The 20142-nt window shown below is 35.8% G+C and overlaps 1 pseudogene; it reads left to right on the top strand.

The window, feature by feature from the left end:
• The first annotated feature begins 2969 nt into the window (after positions 1-2969).
• Positions 2970-4085, top strand: LOC127792843 (uncharacterized; annotated as a pseudogene).
• Positions 4086-20142: the final 16057 nt, after the last annotated feature.

Here is a 20142-nt window from a genome sequence, read left to right as displayed (position 1 = left end):
GTTTATTTTCTGCCCTGCCCTGGCTTAGGCAATGCAATTGTTGACCTATTATTATTAGGGATGAATTCATATTTGACCAAAGTCAAATGTATAAAATCTTTTTTGTACTTTTCACAGAAAAAAAACGTTTTTAACTATTCAAACAAACTAATTACACTCTATAGGCACTTTTATGTAAAATACCAAAAATACCCTTAATGAGATTTTAAAATAGAAAACCCTACTGTCCTTAGCCTCATTTACCAAAATATCCTTATCTCTTTCATATAACCTTTCTTCTCTCTCCTCTTCCCACATTCACGTTACTCTCTTTCTCTCCATTGTCAAACTATCCAAACTCAGTCATTCTTCATACATTCAATCTTTTTGCTTGTTGGGTCATTCAATCTTCTTTATCAATTGCAGCGACCTCACTGAAGTCCCATTCAATAAGTTTCTTTCTCTCCAACAAATAATTTCACCCAATCTCAAGGTATCTATTCGATTTGTATTTGTTTTATTTTTTAAAAATAATTTTTGTGTTCACATTGCTTATTAAGGTTGTGTAGAATGATTGTAGTTGTGAGCAGAACATATTTTGATAGATATCATTCCAAATCTGCTCTAATTCGGGTGAAAAAAAAAAATTTCAAAATTGCACATCGTTTATGGGTTTTGTGGACGATAACAGTTGATCGGGCTTAGTTTCGGAACAAAGCCCGATCGGGCTTTGTTCCGAAACTAAGTCCGATCGGGCTTTGTTCCCCCACTAAGCCCGATTATGATTTTTGTTGCCTACAAACCTGATATGGTTTTTATATATATTATTTTTTAAAATAATATGAGTATTTTGTTAAATAATTTAATATTATATATGAGTAAAATAATATAATTTAATATAATATATTTAATTTTATCATATTATTTAACAAAATTTAACTTTTTAAGCATTTGTGCCTAAATGTGTTATGTTAAAATCCTCCAATGTTTTTCATAAAATTTTTAAATATTTTTCTTAAATTACATATGAAAAATTATCATAACTTAGTTGTTGGTTTATAAGTCAAAAATCATGTTTAATTATACAAATCATCTCTTTAGAAAAAGAAAATAAAATACAAATCTCAAAAAGCAAATAAACTTACTTACTTATAGTTATGACTTGGTTTAATAAGGAAATGAACCCGATTTGGGTGTGTGTGGGTCCGTTGCATCCATGGTAATGGTGAGACTAATTTTTTACTCTTTTCAATCTTGCAGCAATGGATTTAGTGCAGTTGGTCATCGTGTGGAACCGGGAATGGAATGATAATAAGTATATTGGGGGTAATAGGATGTGTGCGGGAATCTACAAAAATACGACTTTTACTCAATTGGTTGAGATTGTGTACACAGTAACGGGAATTGATAAAACAAGGTACGACATCACCATTCATTTTGTAACGGAACACTCAAGCGAACTTCCAGCTACCAAGTTCCCTATCAAAGACGACTACGGTGTCAGGTTTATTATGTGCGATGACAGAAAATATAAAGTGATGTATGTTGATATGATTTGTAAAGATATTGGAGTTTGTAACCTACGTAGTGGTGGTAATCAAGATTCAGGTGCCGTTCCATTTACATCCGCACGTAGTCCACTGCAAAATGATGATTTTGGTACATATGGTATGGGTGGTTTGTCAGATGACGCTCCACATACGGATGATGATTGTGATAATAAAACTGATAATAATAGTGACGATAGCGATGGTGATAATAGTGATGATGGTGGTGATGAAAGAGAAGTGAGTCCGGAGTACCCAGAAGTAAGATTTTCAGGTTCACAATTTGAGGACAACCATTTACAAAGAAACTGGATCGTTCCTGGTGTAGAAAATTATGCAATTGAGGAAACAAGACCTGAAGTGTCTATTCCATACCAAGGTGATCTTTTACACATGGGTGCACTCTTTAAAAGTAAACATGAACTAATTTTGGCATTTGGACAATATTGTGTTGATGTGAAGATGGACTATCGAGTCAGACGTTCGTGCACAATTCGATTTGAGGCTGGTTGCAAGGATGTGAACTGCAAATTTATGCTTCGTGCAAGATGTAGACCTGGTTGTTCGTTTTGGCATGTGGTGAAATTTATGCCGAGTCACACGTGTACTCCGGACGTATACGATTCACATTTTCGAAGTGTGAAGGCTATTGTCATCGGAAGTTTGTTTTCTGAAAGAGTGGCGAGTAGTGAATATACATCTAGAATGCTAATAGGGGAGTTGCTGGAACAACATGGTGTGCAGATTATGTACACTAAAGCTTGGAAGTCTTTACAACATGCAAAGAGACTTACTTATGGTAATCCAGATGAATCATATCAGCAACTACCCTCATATTTTCACATGTTAAAAGAAACAAATCCTGGCAGTATCACGGCAATAGAGACAGATGAAAATAATTATTTTTTATATTCATTTTTTGCACTCGGAGCTTACCTTCATGGTTTTCGGTCTTAAATAAGACCGGTTGTTGCCGTTGATGCCACACATTTGAAAGGTGAACACAAAGGGGTGATATTCGTTGCAACTTGCAAAGATGGGGAGGAAATGATTTATCCCATCGCTTTTAGATTTGGAGATGGTGAGTCTGACAGATCATGGATATGGTTTTTGACGAAATTGAGAGAAGCTATCGAAGTGCGAGAAGATTTAGTCATTGTTTCTGATCATCACCAAAGCATTACGAATGCGATGAGTCATGTCTTCCCTTCTGTCCCACATGTCTTTTGTTTCTTCCACCTTAAGCAAAACTTGAAGAAACGTTGTAGACAGCGAAAAGATGTGATGACTGCATTCTACCTTGCAGCATACAGTTACACCACAATAGAGTGTGATACATACTTGGCAGAAATACAATCGATGCATCCTCAGACTCATCTGACATTGATGGAAGCAAGACCGGAAAAGTGGTCACGTGCATATTATCCAAGAAGAAGATATTCCATGATGACCACCAACATTGCCGAGTCTCTCAATAAATGCATGATGAAAGCACGTCGGTTGCCTATAACAAGTGCACATGAATTTTTGAGACATATGCTTCAGAAATGGTTTAGTGATAGACGTGCTGCAGCTGCCAGACTTGAAACCATTGTGACCTCCGCTGCAGTGGCACATGTTAACTTGGCGCATGCCAAAACATTAGACCGAGGATGTCGTGTAGTTCCTATAATACAAGGGAACAAATACCTCGTGCAACATGCAAAGGAAGGTGATGGGATAGTTGACATTGTTGCGAGTACATGCAGTTGTCGCAAGTGGGACATTGATCAAATGCCATGTCTTCATGCAATTGCTGCTAGCAGGTATCATGGTTTGACTTTTATTTGCGTATTATGTTCGTAATTTAGTGTGATATGTTAACACTATGTGTTTCTTTGCCTTATGCGACAGTTTCATGAGGGTGCACTACCATATGTTTTGCCATTCATATTACACTGCAGATTGGATCAGACGCGCATATGCACATCCCATCAATCCTCTCCCTAACAAGGCCGCTTGGGTTCTTCCAGCGTACGTCAGACAGATAGTTATACTCCCACCTGTGCAAAGACGACAACCGGGTAGACCGAGAAATGGTCGGATTCCTTCCATGGGGGAAGCTCGTCGAAGAAAAAAAATGTGGAAAATGCGGTGAACTAGGACACAACAGTCTTGGTTGCCCTAATGAATGGACTTCCTCCATTGGAGAGTCGAGCACAGCCACTACTTCGGAATCCAGGGACGCTGCTAGGGCCTCTGCAAGGGCAAGCCGGAAATACAGCATTTGCAAAGAGACTGGACACACTCGTCGTCGGTGCCCTATACAGTTGTCAATTCCAGGTGATGATAATATTGTCAATGATGAAAACAATCAATAGACATTAACTCATTCAGGTATGATATAATGTTATCACATATGTTATCAATAGTTGTTAGATCGTTTGTGAAAAAAAAAAATGTTTTTTACTCGCAAAGTGTTAATGGAATTTTTACTGACCATATATATCCTTTGTGTTTCAGCAATGCTCAAAAATCACTGGCATGATACAAAAAAGATGACAACATCAATCAAATATCTTTTTGTCGGGGGTTCAGAAATAAATATTATTTTTTACATTAATCTTTGAAATTGAGATTTATTCATATTTGTAATCTTTCAATTTCCTTCATCTAAACTCATAATAATTAATTTAATTGACAGCTTGTGTTGTAGTATGTTGTTGAGCAAAGAACTGAGTATATAATGCAGTTTCAATAGCACCAAAATGATGCAATGATAAACTTGCTCAAAAATTAGAGTGTAATTTCTTAACAATCACTATTATTTGAGACTATACTAGTGGGAAACTTAAAAAAAAAAATTAATTGCAAAAAAAAAAAAATCGGGCTTTGTGGGCCACCAAAACCCGGCCATCGGGCTTTGTGGCCCACGAAACCCGGCCATTAGGCTTTGTGGCCCACGAAGCCCGAAAATGATTTTTTTTATTTTTCTTGATTTTTCTTCAAATTAATATGTTCCATTGGCACTAAAATGATGTCTTTTAATGTTATTTGGGTAAACCCAAATGTATATATCACAACAAAGTCATTATTTTTCACTTTGTGTGAGGATGTCCATCCACCATCAACACAACCAACACATGATCAATTGCTTCTAATAATATTGGACAAAGCAAGATAATAACGCTATGATAATAAACTTGCTCAAAAATTAGAGTGTAATTTCTTAACAATCACTGTTATATGAGACTATACTAGTGGGAAACTTCAAAAAAAATTCAATTGCAAAAAAAAAAAAATCGGGCTTTGTGGGCCACCAAAACCCGGCCATCGGGTTTTGTGGCCCACGAAGCCCGAAAATGATTTTTTTTTTTTATTTTTCTTGATTTTTCTTCAAATTAATATATTCCATTACCACTAAAATGATGTCTTTTAATGTTATTTGGGTAAACCCAAATGTATATATCACAACAAAGTCATTATTTTTCACTTTGTGTGAGGATGTTCATCCACCATCAACACAACCAACACATGATCAATTGCTTCTAATAATATTGGACAAAGCAAGATAATAACTCTATGATAATAAACTTTCTCAAAAATTAGAGTGTAATTTCTTAACAATCACTGTTATTTGAGACTATACTAGTGGGAAACTTCAAAAAAAATTCAATTGCAAAAAAAAAAAAAAAAAATCGGGCTTTGTGGGCCACCAAAACCCGGCCATCGGGTTTTGTGGCCCACGAAACCCGGCCATCGGGCTTTGTGGCCCACGAAGCCCGAAAATGATTTTTTTTTATTTTTCTTGATTTTTCTTCAAATTAATATATTCCATTACCACTAAAATGATGTCTTTTAATGTTATTTGGGTAAACCCAAATGTATATATCACAACAAAATCATTATTTTTCACTTTGTGTGAGGATGTCCATCCACCATCAACACAACCAACACATGATCAATTGCTTCTAATAATATTGGACAAAGCAAGATAATAACGCTATGATAATAAACTTGCTCAAAAATTAGAGTGTAATTTCTTAACAATCACTGTTATTTGAGACTATACTAGTGTGAAACTTAAAAAAAAAATTCAATTGCAAAAAAAAAAAAAAAAAAAAAATCGGGCTTTGTGGGCCACCAAAACCCGGCCATCGGGTTTTGTGGCCCACGAAACCCGGCCATCGGGCTTTGTGGCCCACGAAGCCCGAAAATGATTTTTTTTTATTTTTCTTGATTTTTCTTCAAATTAATATATTCCATTACCACTAAAATGATGTCTTTTAATGTTATTTGGGTAAACCCAAATGTATATATCACAACAAAGTCATTATTTTTCACTTTGTGTGAGGATGTCCATCCACCATCAACACAACCAACACATGATCAATTGCTTCTAATAATATTGGACAAAGCAAGATAATAACGCTATGATAATAAACTTACTCAAAAATTAGAGTGTAATTTTTTAACAATCACTGTTATTTGAGACTATACTAGTGGGAAACTTCAAAAAAAATTCAATTGCAAAAAAAAAAAAATCGGGCTTTGTGGGCCACCAAAACCCGGCCATCGGGTTTTGTGGCCCACGAAACCCGGCCATCGGGCTTTGTGGCCCACGAAGCCCGAAAATGATTTTTTTTAATTTTTCTTGATTTTTCTTCAAATTAATATATTCCATTACCACTAAAATGATGTCTTTTAATGTTATTTGGGTAAACCCAAATGTATATATCACAACAAAGTCATTATTTTTCACTTTGTGTGAGGAACAACTACAAAAAATTCATTAGTCATTTCCAAGTTTTTCATTTTTCCTCTCAATCTATGGGTTCCACTAACACTAAAATGATCTCTTGTTACGTTGTTCAAGTTAGTTAAAGGTAGAATGCACAACAAATACATGATGAATTGTTCTAACTACTAACATTGGATCAACATGATGTAATGATCTTCAAATTACCCCATAAGTGTAATTTAAAAATTTCGACAGAGTCTCCCTTGTTTCTTGGACATTGAACCTGCATTAGAGACTCAGTCTCTATGTTCAACAACATAATAACATGACAATATTTACCATCACAACATTAGAGACTCAGTCTCTCTTCCCAACAACATACTGCCACCACAACCACTTATCCCTTACCATCAACAACACCGCAAACCACATTTCATCAAGTGAGCAATATACAATTTGCTATTTGCTATACTTATACAAAAATATACAACATTTGAACTAGATGAAAATTAAAACACAAAACAAAGAATCTTCTAATCTATTGATCTACAAGTATACTATCGTGCTATGTCTATACAAAAATATTCCAATCTGTCTTCGGAGGGTACGGACATCCACAATTGGGTGCATCTGCCAGTGATCCTCATTATGCCTCAGTATGTCCTCGACATATTTGATAACGTAGCACCCGCAGCTGGCCCTGTATTAGACATAACACACATTGGTAGCATAACCATATTTTCATGAAAATTGACCCTGTAATATAATTTAAATTAATTTACCCATCCGGTTGTTGAGGCAACTTCTGAGGATCAGTATTCTCCATTTCCCAATCTCTGTCTAGCGTCGCAGTTGCAGTTACATGTTCATAATATGCAGCTTTCTTTAGTAGAATGGGTAACAAACTCACAAGTGGTTGTATAGCTTCGACCCTGCTCCTACGACTATCTTCATTTATGGAATTGGAGTCATATATGACAATTCTCCTATCTTTCAAGCAAATCTTTAAGAGAAACCAATGAGAATTTGCTACATTACAAGGGAGCAACACCTGTATTTTATTTTAATATGTCAATCGTACGGAAATAAATAAATAATTAATTAAATAGAATGAATTAAGATTTACATAATCGACTGTCCACCAAGGGAGACTTCCGTCAGTGCGTCCGTCAACGAAACCGGTCCACTCTTCTGGAACAGATGCGATAGAAGGCACAAAAACCCTCTTATTGCCCCCGTACTCCTGTTCCCAAAATCTTACCATGGATGCCTGAAAAATAAAATAAAATAAAAATATTGGTCATAGATTAAATTAATATGCAAAAAAAAAAAAAGTAGTGCAAACTCACAAAAAACGAAGTTGACATGATAGCGTAGTTTGTGTCATATTGACGCCGAGACTGTATACGTCTCAAGCAACACATGTAACTATCGATATGGTAACCCTCCAACCAGTTGGCCTCATTCTCTATGTTTCGGAGGTCATCCGGTGTTAGGTTAAGAATGAAACCGGTGTGAAGACTACAACAACCAAGAAAAATAAGAGTAAGAATATATTGTTTATGCAAATAGAAAAAATGTAAATATTGTTACTTACCTAATATTTTCATTAGAACCTATGAACTCAATATAACCCTCAGGGGGCACTGTCTCTATATCCGGCGGCATTGGGTCTAGTACCGGCGGCATCGGGTCCACGTCCGACCCTTCCAAAGTAGCATCCTTCTTTCTCCTTTTATATTTTGTTGGATCGGTGAAGGGTGGACGACGAAACTGCGATGGCAATCTATCTCGCATAGGTCGCCTGTTGACCCTAACCACTTCCTCCTCCTGTAACTGAACAAAACCTAACCGTTACAAAATAGTATTTTAGAATGAAGTAAAACGTATAAAAGTAAATTTGAAATTTACTCTAGATGTAAATGCCTGCTCCTCATCGTGATGATCAAGATCTACCTGATCACCACCCTGGGACTGCTCATGAACATTATCGCTGTGATCTAGGGAAATATGCGGGATGCGTAGATGAGCACATAGTGCTGCCTGCCCCCTCTCTAGTGCTGCTTGCCCCCTCTCTAGTGATTCCTGCGCCCTCTCTAGTCTCAACAATTGTGTCCTCACCTGACTCATTTCCCCATCTATTCTCCGCAACATATCTAGAGTTTGTTTCAGCATCTCGGTGATCTACAAAAGGCAAACAAAAAAAATATAAATAATTAAAAAAAGTATAAAACCATTATGATAATAAAAATCATACCCTACCTCGTATTGTCCGTGGTGCGAACTATCAACGAATCTTACCTCCTCTTTATCCTTCTCCCCCTTTCCCTCCTATAAAAAATATATAAATAATTACAAAAAATATAAATTAAAACCATTATTAAATAAAAATCATACCCCTACCTTGTATTGTCCGTGGTGCAAACTATCAGAGAATCTTGCCTTCTCCTTATCCTTCTCCTCCTTTCCCTCCTATAAAAAATATATAAACAATTACAAAAAATATAAATTAAAAATATTATTAAATAAAAATCATACCCCTACCTCGTATTGTCCGTGGTGCGAACTATCAGGGAATCTTGCCTTCTCCTTATCCTTCTCCTCCCCATTCTCTTCCTTTCCCTTCTCATCTAAATGTATCCTACTCGCCTTATCCTCATCCCCATCCTCGTCCTCATCCCCGCCATTCTCTTCCTCCTCTTCACCCCCTCCGCCCCCAAATTTATAGACATCGACCCCAACCGAGTGTTGAGGGTTAAAAGATCTCCAAAAATTCGTTTCCCGCTCATCATCAGTGGGCTCAAGAGTCTGACTCGATCCTCGTGCCTGTAAAATTGTATTATTTAGATAGATATGATTTAAAAATAAACAAAATTTAGAGGTAAGTTGCACACTTACTTCCTTCCTAAGACAATCGTCGTAATTTTTTATCTGCGGCCTTTTTTTCGATAGCCATTTTCTGCATCTTGGAATGTCTGCATCAGACAGTCTAACGGCCCATTTATTCTGAATCCATGGGAACGTTTCGATCAACCACCACTGTAGAGAGCAAAATAAAAATTAAAATTAAAATTAAAAAACAAAACAAACATTTAGTTATTATAGACAAATCATATACAATAAGGAAAGAGTACCTGAAACGCCCATACAAAACCATAAAGGTTGATTTTCTTCCCACCTTCACCAGTCAATTTTCTTTCTTTCGTGGCCAATCGGATGTAATGTTGACTCTTACTGTAGACATACGTATCCCAAGGAAACATCTCAAATGCTTATAAATCCTCAGCCATAGTACACAAGAAATCATCCACATGCCCGCGCTCATCCTGGCCCAACAAAAACATATCGACCACAGCAATGTAAATCAGTTTCAGGGCATCCTCTGAAACCATGTCCTCTCTGGTACTAATAAGTAATTCAAGGTCGTCTCCAGTCACCCCTTTCTTATGTTGTGGAAATAGTCGAGCACGTAAACTCTCCGGCTCAATAGGTTTCGGTTCAAGGCTTTCCCTATCAATAACCCCAAATCGGAGTCCACTAATAAGTATGAACTCCTGCCTCCCGTACCTATATGGTGTGCCACCAATCTCGAACCACATCTCATCGTGGTGGGCACCTGGAAATGTCACCTCCCTAAGTAGAACATGATATATCAATTGTGGTGCAGTCAAATGGAGAGACAAAGGCATCTTTAAGAAATGTCCTAATGGGCCCTGTAGGAATCTATCTAATAACTTGTATTGGTTTAGAGCACGACGCATCGCCTCAAGGTGTTTGATCCCACAATCAGTAGTAACTCGCATTCCGGGCGATAATATTCGATGAGTATGAACATAAGTAAATTTTATAGTTTGTTGTTCAGCCATCTGTAAGGAAAAAAAAAACAATTGTCTTAGACAGTGACCATGTAAAAACACAAGTAAAAGAAGCCCAATTGTCGCAGCCTCTACAACTACACTTTTGGGTGTATGTTAGGTAAATTCATCGAGCAAGCGAGCCCATGCTATAACCCACCGATCAAATGGCTTGTTTTCTTCCATTACCTGTTAAATACCAAATTTCATAAAGAAAAGGAGACTTCAGTGAACGAGCAATAAGGTTCTGAACTGCAAACATATTATGGATGATGTTATTTCAGCATGAGTTAATTTGTGCCCTTGGAGTTTTAGATCATAACTTAGATTATTCAGTTGGAGCTTGAGGAAGTTCATTCAGATTCTGCAAAGATATTTCTTCTGAAATGTTGATTGTTGCTACTTGCTAGGGCTCATATATAGCACCTTTAGATAGATATTTTCTCCTACAAATTCTAAATTACAGTCATTAGCTGGTCAATGACTCTCTTCCCCCTATTGCTTATTGTACCAAACTATATATAAGCAGGAGATCATAGTGTAAAGGAACCTTCATAGATCAGGAACTTAAGATAAATTTACGAACCAATGACAAAGAATGTAGGAATTAAAGGTGAAAAGGCAATGGGAACGAAAAAGATTATTCAATTGCCCTGTCAAGGTTCCAAAAGGAGAGATCCAAGAACACACCAAAGGCTTCATATATTTTTGTGTGTTAGCTATGTACAGATCCTAAAGCGAAAGCACAGCAATTCACTTCTTATCCACGCACGCATTCCAATCACTGAACGACACCAAACGAAGTTAGGGGAGGGGGCCGACGCGGGCAACATATCATTGCCCCCTACTTATAATTGTTAGGGAGTACAGAGTAACGTAGGGAGGGAGGGAGATATAGAAATTTAAGCATTAGGTATAGAAGTTTTCATACTTCTTATGCATGTTCCTAGCCTTGACCATGGTTTCGAAATCAACGATTTCGGTTTCAGAACGGACAATTTTGGTTCCAATAGAAGGAGAAATTAAAAAGTGAAAATTGCAAAAAAACAACCCCCGCACATATACAAAATTCTTTTTAGCCCCTTTTTGACAAAAAAAAAAAAAACGTTTTTACCCCTTACAAACAAATAGTTACAAAAAATAGTCACTTTATCACTTTTCACCCCAATCTTTGACTTTTCAACACCCCACCTTAATTAAAAATAAAGAATAAAAATAAAAACAATAAATTACCAAACTACCATCAATACAAAACAAACAAAAATGTTAAATTTCTATTTAACCCCACAGTCAAATTCAAGAAACCCCTCATAATTATAATAATAATTTTTTAACTATTAAAGTATTATTATTATTTCTCAATAGTAATTCTTATTTTTAATAATTTAATACTGGATGGGTCTTGAACCCATGGTGGGTCCCCCACCCCTTTTTTATTATTAAATATATATGTATTATTACATAAAAATAAAATTAAATAAATAATAATAATTGAAAATTTTAAATATATATGTATTATTAAATAAATAATTGAATAATTGTTATTCAATGATTATTATTTTATTTTTCAATTGTAATAATAATTGAAAATCATAATTATAAAAATAAATTTTCAACTATTAAATTATTATTATTTTCTAATATTTACTATTATTTTATAATAATTTTTTTAATAATTTAATAATTGGTTGGGTCTGGAACCCATATTTGGTTCCCCTAAAAATATAATTTATTACTAAATAATTTTTTTTAATAATTATTATTTTCTTAATTTTTAGTGCTAATGGGAACACACTAATTCAAAGAAAAAATCAAGAAAAATTAAAAAATTTCATTTTTGAGCTTTGTAGGCCACAAAACCCGATGGAGGAGTTTGTGGGCCACAAAGCCCGATTTTTTATTTTTTTTTGCAATGAAATTATCTTGAGTAAATTTATTATCATAGCATTATCTTTGTTTTGTCTAATATTAACTAGAATAATTAATCATATATTGGTTGTGTTGATAGTGGATGGACATCCTCACACAAATTAAAAGATAATAATATTTGTTGTGATATATACATTCAATAAACTTAATAAACGTAAAAAGATATTATTTTAGTGCTAATAGAACACACTAATTTGAAGGAAAAATCAAGAAAAATTAAAAATAAATCATTTTCGGGCTTTGTGGGCAACAAAACCCAATGGCCGGGTTTTGTAGCCCACAAAGCCCAATTTTTTTTTTTTTTTTTTTTTTTTTGCAATGGGATTTTTTTAAGTTGCCCACTAGTAATCTTAAAAAATAAATTATTATTAAGAAATTACACTTTTATTCTGGAGTAAGTTTATTATCATAGCATTATCTTTGGTTTGTCTAATATTAACTAGAACAATTAATCATGTATTAGTTGTGTTGATAGTGGATGGGCATCCTCACACAAAGTGAAAGATAATGATGTTTATTGTGATATATATATATATATATATTTAATTAACCCAATAAACGTAAAAAAACATCATTTTAGTGTTAATGAAACACACTAATTTGAAGAAAAAATTAAGAAAAATTAAAAAAAAATCATTTCCGGACTTTGTGGGCCATAAAGCCCGATCGGGCCTTGTGGGCAACAAAGCCCGATGGCCAGGTTTTGTGACCCATTGTAAGCACCCCCGCCCGGATATCCCAGCCGCCCGGACTACCCGAACGGGAGCGCCTACGGGAGGAGAAAAGAATGAGACACCAGACAAAGACCACCCCGGCATGCATACACAAAAAATAAGAACAGCGGAAGCAAAGCTCAAGACATGCATGCACTATGGGTACCCCGCTAACACAGCGGTCACAAGATAAATAAATAAACACAAACTCCTGTGCCGACATACACAAGACTCGAGAAAACACCTGGCACAGTACGAAATAATAGAGTAAATTCTACTTAGACATCAGAGTGGATAGGGATTGACGAGACTGCCTGTACACCACACCGACTCTGTCGTCAAAGCTGACTCCCTTGCTATGGCCCACGCCGCCACTACCTGGAATGATGGAAAGCAAGGTGAGTCGAGAGACTCAGCAAGCATAAAGAAAGAAAGGCTGAAGGCTGAACATAACCAGAAAACTCTCCCCAAAATAAACCCCCAGGTACACACAAGCCATGAGACACTACAACACAACAGCTCAATAGCATAACAAAATAAAAGCACATACCGGTCCTTGGGGCCCACATAAGACACTTGGCACCCAAGTCCCATACCAACCTGCCGCTGCCCTGAAAGGCAACAAATGTCTCCACAAACCTGCGCGCGCTGTCCCAGGCCGGTACTCCCGTCACCTGTATCCGTCGGTACTCCCGACAACCGAGCCATAGGCTCCCTCGGAACGGTACTCCCGTCCGAGAACTAAATACTACTAGTATCCATGCAATGCACATAAAAATGCAATGGCGTAGTGAGCATCAACGTGATACAAGGCGCCCATACATCCAGGCATCAGGCCATGCTCCGCCCACATAGTAAACCACACGCCATGCATATGCTCGCGGTGGATGCAACCTAACCAAACTAGAATGTCCGTGTCCAAGCATACTCAATAAATGAATACCCCAGCATGCATCCCGTACCCATGTGCATATCAAATCATGAACAGTAATACAATGTATCTAACCATGTAGTAAATCACATACCGGCAGAGCTAGTCAGCAATGCCCGGCACTGGTCAACGGCCAGTGACTAGGGGTGTCCACCCGACGATCCACATCAGGGCCGTACCATAGTCTACCCCAACGTCACCAACAACCGACCCCTGCCCCACTGCTCAATAGCTCTAACCGAACCATAAATAAATCTGAGAAAAAACTGTAAGTAAACCCAATAAAATCGTAAATAAACCCTCACGTCTAGGAACCTAGTCCCCAAACTGGTTCAGCATCATTCCCGAAAGGAATAGGGGCGGTACAAACCCCCGTAGGCTCACAACGAATAAAATTATAGAAGCCTCGGATTTAATTTAAATTAAAACAAATGAATAATAGTTCAACCAATAAGGCAAGGTGCCGAATTAAAGTAAGGGAGGTGATAAAATACAGGAAATTACGGGGTCTTCCACGGGAATTAAAGAACACGAGAAGAGGGTTAGGAGCTTGCCTTTACAAAACCGTTTCTTCTCTTTCTTGCACTCCCGCTGCGAAGTAAAACGTTTGATGATTATTAATAAAACCCTAACTCGCATTAATTAAATCTAATAGTGTAATATAAATAATTTAACCGTCTAAAATTCTACGTAGGCACTCTGTAAATAAAATCCCAACGAATCTTAAATTTAATTTAAATTATATCACACCAATAACATTCTCAATGTATATAATTAATTAATTAATTTATAATAATAATAACTCACCTATATGCACATACGGCTAGCTTTCCTTAATTGTTCTTTCATTTCAATTTCATTGGACTCACCACTGATTCACACTCACTTTGATTACACATATATACATACGGCACACTCACTGCCTCACAAATCCTCACAATCAAATTAATATACACACACAAAGCTCATCACTTGCACACAATGCACTCGTGTAGATATATATACATATATATATATTTATACAACAAATTATTACACATAACAAAGCATAATCACCCAAACTAAATAAATCAAACTTTTAATTAAATTCTAACCGAGCAAAATTATTAATACATAATTATTTACTTACCTGGCTAATTAAAATCCATTTAAACCAAGTTTAATCTTGGTTTTCTCCTCAAAAATGGCCTTACGCGCACTGATCTTTTTCCCCCAAATTTCCTCGCTGCTTTCTGCTTCTAAAATGGCCGAATTTGGCCTTAAATCAGAGCATAACGAAGGCTGCTCGCGTAAAATAATTGGGCGGCTGGGAACGCGCCACGTGGTGGCCGCTGGGGCAGCCGCTGAAGGCTTCACCGCCTTTCCGAAACGACGCCGTTTTGGGCGCCTGAGATTTAATAAAAATCAGCAAAACCAGCCTTGTGCGCGCCCAGCCTACCTCGAACCCGCGACCTCACAATCCTCCACGTGCGCGCGCACCACCAGGCTAGCTGCTACCTTTGATTATATATGCGCACCAATTAGTTTTAAAGTGAACTCAGTCCCAATTTCGCAAATCACCTTTTAACCCCCACTGTTTCCTTAAATCACACACACACCCCTATATTTCTTTTATTTTTTTTTTATTTCACTTATACCTCCATTGATTCCAGAAAATATACTAAATTAATTTACTTTCATTTTTTTTTTATTTCCATAAATATTCTCAAATAAATTAATTAAATACATAAATTTCTTATTTTCTCAAAATACACAAATTATTATTTATCTTCCTAAATCTCCAAATACCCAATAAATTGACATTCCCTTTTAACCCACAAATATTTAATAAACATCATAGATACAATAGTTAATAATTATTAACCATTAATTTCCATAAATGCAAGAATTAAATAATTACCTTATTTACTTATTTTCTCAAAATAACATAAGTAAATATTTTCTCTTAATTTCTCAAATACTCCATAATGACGTCAAACGCCAAAATTAATAATCACTATTTATTTCCCAAATTTTTGGGATGTTACACCCATAAAGCTTGATTATTATTATTTTTTTTTTATTTTTTTGCAATGGGATTTCTTCAAGTTGCCCACTAGTTGTCTCAAAAAATAAATTATTGTTAAGAAATTACACTTTTATTCTTAAGTAAATTTATTCTTGAGTAAGTTTATTAGCATAGCATTATCTTTATTTTGTCTAATATTAACTAGACCAATTAATCATGTATTGGTTATGTTGATAATGGATGAATATTCTCACACAAAGTGAAAGATAATGATGTTTCTTGTGATATATACATTCAATTAATTAAATAAACGTAAAAATACATTATTTTAGTGCTAATGAAACACACTAATTTGAAGGAAAAATAAAAAAAAATTCATTTAAGGACTTTATGGGCCACAAAGCCCGATCGGGCCTTGTGGGCAACAAAGCCCAATGGCCTGGTTTTTTGGCCCACAAAGCTCGATTTTTTTTTTTTTTTTGCAATGAGATTTTTTCAAGTTGCCCACTAGTAGTTTCAAAAATAAGTTATTGTTAAGAAATTACACTTTTATTTTTGAGTAAGTTTATTATCATAGCATTATCTTTGTTTTGTCTAATATTAACTAGAACAATTAATCATGTATTAGTTGTGTTGATAATAGATGGACATCCTCACACAAAGTGAAAGATAATGATGTCTGTTGTGATTTATACATTCAATTAACCCAATAAACGTAAAAAGACATCATTTTAGTGTTAATGGAACACACTAATTTGAAGGAAAAATCAAGAAAAATTAAAAAAAAAATCATTTTCAGACTTTGTGGGCCACAAAGCCTGATGGCGGACTTTGCTGGCCACAAAACCCAATGGCCGGGTTTTTTAGCCAACAAAGCCTGATTTATTTATTTATTTATTATTATTATTATTTTTTTTGCATTGAGATTTTTTCAAGTTGCCCACTAGTAGTCTCAAAAATAAGTTATTGTTAAGAAGTTACACTTTTATTCTTGAGTAAGTTTATTATCATAGCATTATCTTTGTTTTGTCTAATATTAACTTGTAATGGCCCGCCTCCCGGAACCCCCGCTAGCATAGAGGATCCGTGAAATGGTCATTATTTGAGTGATATAGAACAATAACACAAACTAAAAATTCAGACACCGCCCTTATTAAAACCATATTTTTTTTTAATCACATAGCATTCCATAGATGTTCTTGCATAAACACTCAGACCGTGAGCCCACCTGGCTTACATAACATTTATCTAACTCAAAATTATAAAACATTACACAATAACACCCAGGACCTAGGTTCGGGAAAGCTCTGCACTTGCTATCGTTACTCAACGATCTGGACCCAACTCCGCCGTACACACCTGCGATTTCAAGATACTCTTACCTGGAATGATATAAAGCAAACGTGAGTCACAAGACTCAGCAAGCTCTAGAAAGAAAGGCTGTAAGTTACAGACATAACTTTTTCCATACCACCCCATACAATTCATGCCAATGCAACATCATGTAATGCCATGTCCAATACCTATCTTATTTCTAGATGCGTAAACATATAATAAACTTCACATAAACGGTCATTGGAGCCCACATCAAACACAAATTGGTGCCCAAGTCCAATTACCATTTCCTTTACATGTCGCTTCCTGTCACTTTTAACATAATCTATTGTCGTGGGTCTCACCCCAGGGTCTTACCGTGGGCCACGCCGCCGTGGGTCTTACTCCCAAGATCTTACCATGGGCCACGCCACCATGGGTCTCACTCCCAAGGTCTTACCATGGGCCACGTCGCCGTGAGTCTCATTCCCAAGGTCTTACCATGGGCCACGTCCATCATCCATACTAATCACTTAAAACCGCACATTCTCACCGTGCAGTGCAACAAATAAGAAATGCAACGGCTTTTGTAGCATAAACGTGATGATAAGGGCCCCATAAATCAAGCATCAGGCCATGCTTTGCCCACATAGGAATTCACACATGCGATGTGCTCTAAATGCACCGGCTCACCTAGAGAACCCAATCGACTCTTGGACCAATCGGATCAAGCAAATGCTCACACATCCTGTCACACACAAAGCATGTCCCAACAGTGAATGCAACCCAAGCCCTATGCAGCACACACATCATAATATGCATAAGCCAAGTCGGGAATCTGGCAGTACTAGCTCTTCTGGCCCGTCTAACACTTATCATAACAGCCGATGACTAGTGCTCATACATCTAGCCATCAATTGCCACGACCCACGATCGACAATCAGTGGCTTTGTACCTCATACCCTTAGACACACTTACTGACAACATCAAACTTATACACTTCCAACTTAACATTTACTAAGCTACTCCTATGACATCTCATGCACCCGTAACATAACCATTAATATACCATTCTTGTTCTCATTCCTTCTAATTCACATAAAACCATCTCAACATGCATAATAGACTCTTAACATATTCCCACATCTAAACCATATCATTTTCTAAGAATCTAGCCCCAACGGGTTCGACATCATTCCCAAGGGTAGTGGAGCGATACGAAACCCCATGACGGACATAATAAACGACACCAAGACATCACTTCTTAGCTCATTTCACTAATAATAAACTCATTAATAAAAATATAGGTCATAGGGTGGTTACCACGTGGATTATTATTTTTAATGCGTGGAACCCAGTCATGATGAGAGAGGGAGTAAAATACGAAAAATCACGGAGACTTTCACGGGAAATAAAGAACACGAGGTGAGGGTTAGGAGTTTTCCTTAATCGCCGCTTTTACCAAATGAACAATCTTCCAACAGCCCACGGCATTGCTTCAGGCTTCCTGGCACACGCACAATATGCTTTTTTCCCTAACTTCTTCTTCCTCCCTTTGCTGCTCGCAGCCTCCCTCTTCTCCAACCTCTTTCTTAGTAGATTTTCATCCCTATTTATACTCCTTAGAATGCCTTGGCCACTAAGCTTTTCCTCAACCCCAATGGCCATCATTTAAGCTATCAAATCCCATTTAATTACCTCACAACACCTTAACTTGTTGAACCAATTTTAGCCACCTTTAAGCCCCCAAGACACACGGTTTTATCCCATTTTGATTGACCATTTTGTATAAAAATAAGGAAAACAAAAGCTAGGAAAATGGGAAAAGAAAGGAAGGCAGTGCATGCCACTAGCGCGAACCACGTGTCCCACACACACAAACACCATATTACATTAGTATATATAATGCTTGAGATAGCATTCCCTACTTATACATTTTATGTAATATAATACATTAACTTGAGATTATATATTACCTCACATACAATTATGTGTACCTCCTTCCAAATTGCTTTCATTCCTTCATTTAATTATTTTATGTTATATATAAACATATTAATCGTTATAATATTTTATTTACCTTAATCACTTAATAATCTAAGTCTTAAGAATTCTACAAACTTCCAATCACTTCCCTATTTAAAAATATAATAAATTCAATATTCTCATTTAACTTTCTTTAATTCACAAGTATTCTATAAGTCACCAATCACTTTAAAACGTTGAAATTAATAATTATTATTTACCTCCAAAATTTTGGATGCTACATAACTAAAACAATTCATCATGTATTGGTTGTGTTGATAGTGGATGGACATCCTCACACAAAGTGAAAGATAATTATATTTGTTGTGATATATATATTCAATTAATCCAATAAACGTAAAAAGACATCATTTTAGTGCTAATTGAACACACTAATTTGAAAGAAAAATCAAGAAAAATTAAAAAAATTCATTTCCGAACTTTGTGGGCCACAAAGCCCAATTTTTTTTTTTTTTTTTTTTTTTTTTTTGCAATGGGATTTTTTCAAGTTGCCCACTAGTAGTTTCAAAAATAAGTTATTGTTAAGAAATTACACTTTTATTTGTTGTTCTGCTTTTGTATACTTAGTTTTGATGATAAAAAATAATATTTTATTTAATCCCTAAGTCATGAATCAAGGTTGTGGTTTTCAACATAAATCAATTTCAATATCAATTATTACTTTGTGAGAATGAAAACCAAATGAATTTCAAGTATCGAGATTTCAAAGTTATATTTTTTTAAGTCTGGAAGGTTAGCATCTTATAAGGAGACATATATGAAAATGTTTTCTTTTTAGAAAACTAACTCCCGGTAATTCAATAGCTAACATTCATTAGTGATAAAATGATTTTTTACGAATTTTTCAAGAAATAGAAAGTATATATCTTGGAGGTGGTAAAATCGCAAAATTCTAAGTTCCTACTAAAACCCAAATTCTACTTTTTTATTCTTATGAATTTTAATTTTTTAGATATTTTTATTGAATCCAAATGGGGGATACTTTCTTATTTACATTTATGTATTAAAGTAAATGGAAGGTAAAATATAAATTAAACAAAATGAGGACATTTACTTATACATTTATGTGGTGATGTTTTGTATCAATCAAGTGTGCTTCTA

The sequence above is a fragment of the Diospyros lotus genome, unplaced genomic scaffold (genome assembly GCF_014633365.1).
Source record: "Diospyros lotus cultivar Yz01 unplaced genomic scaffold, ASM1463336v1 superscaf1, whole genome shotgun sequence".
NCBI classification, from domain to species: Eukaryota; Viridiplantae; Streptophyta; class Magnoliopsida; order Ericales; family Ebenaceae; genus Diospyros; species Diospyros lotus.
This window is presented reverse-complemented; position numbering and strand designations above follow the sequence as displayed.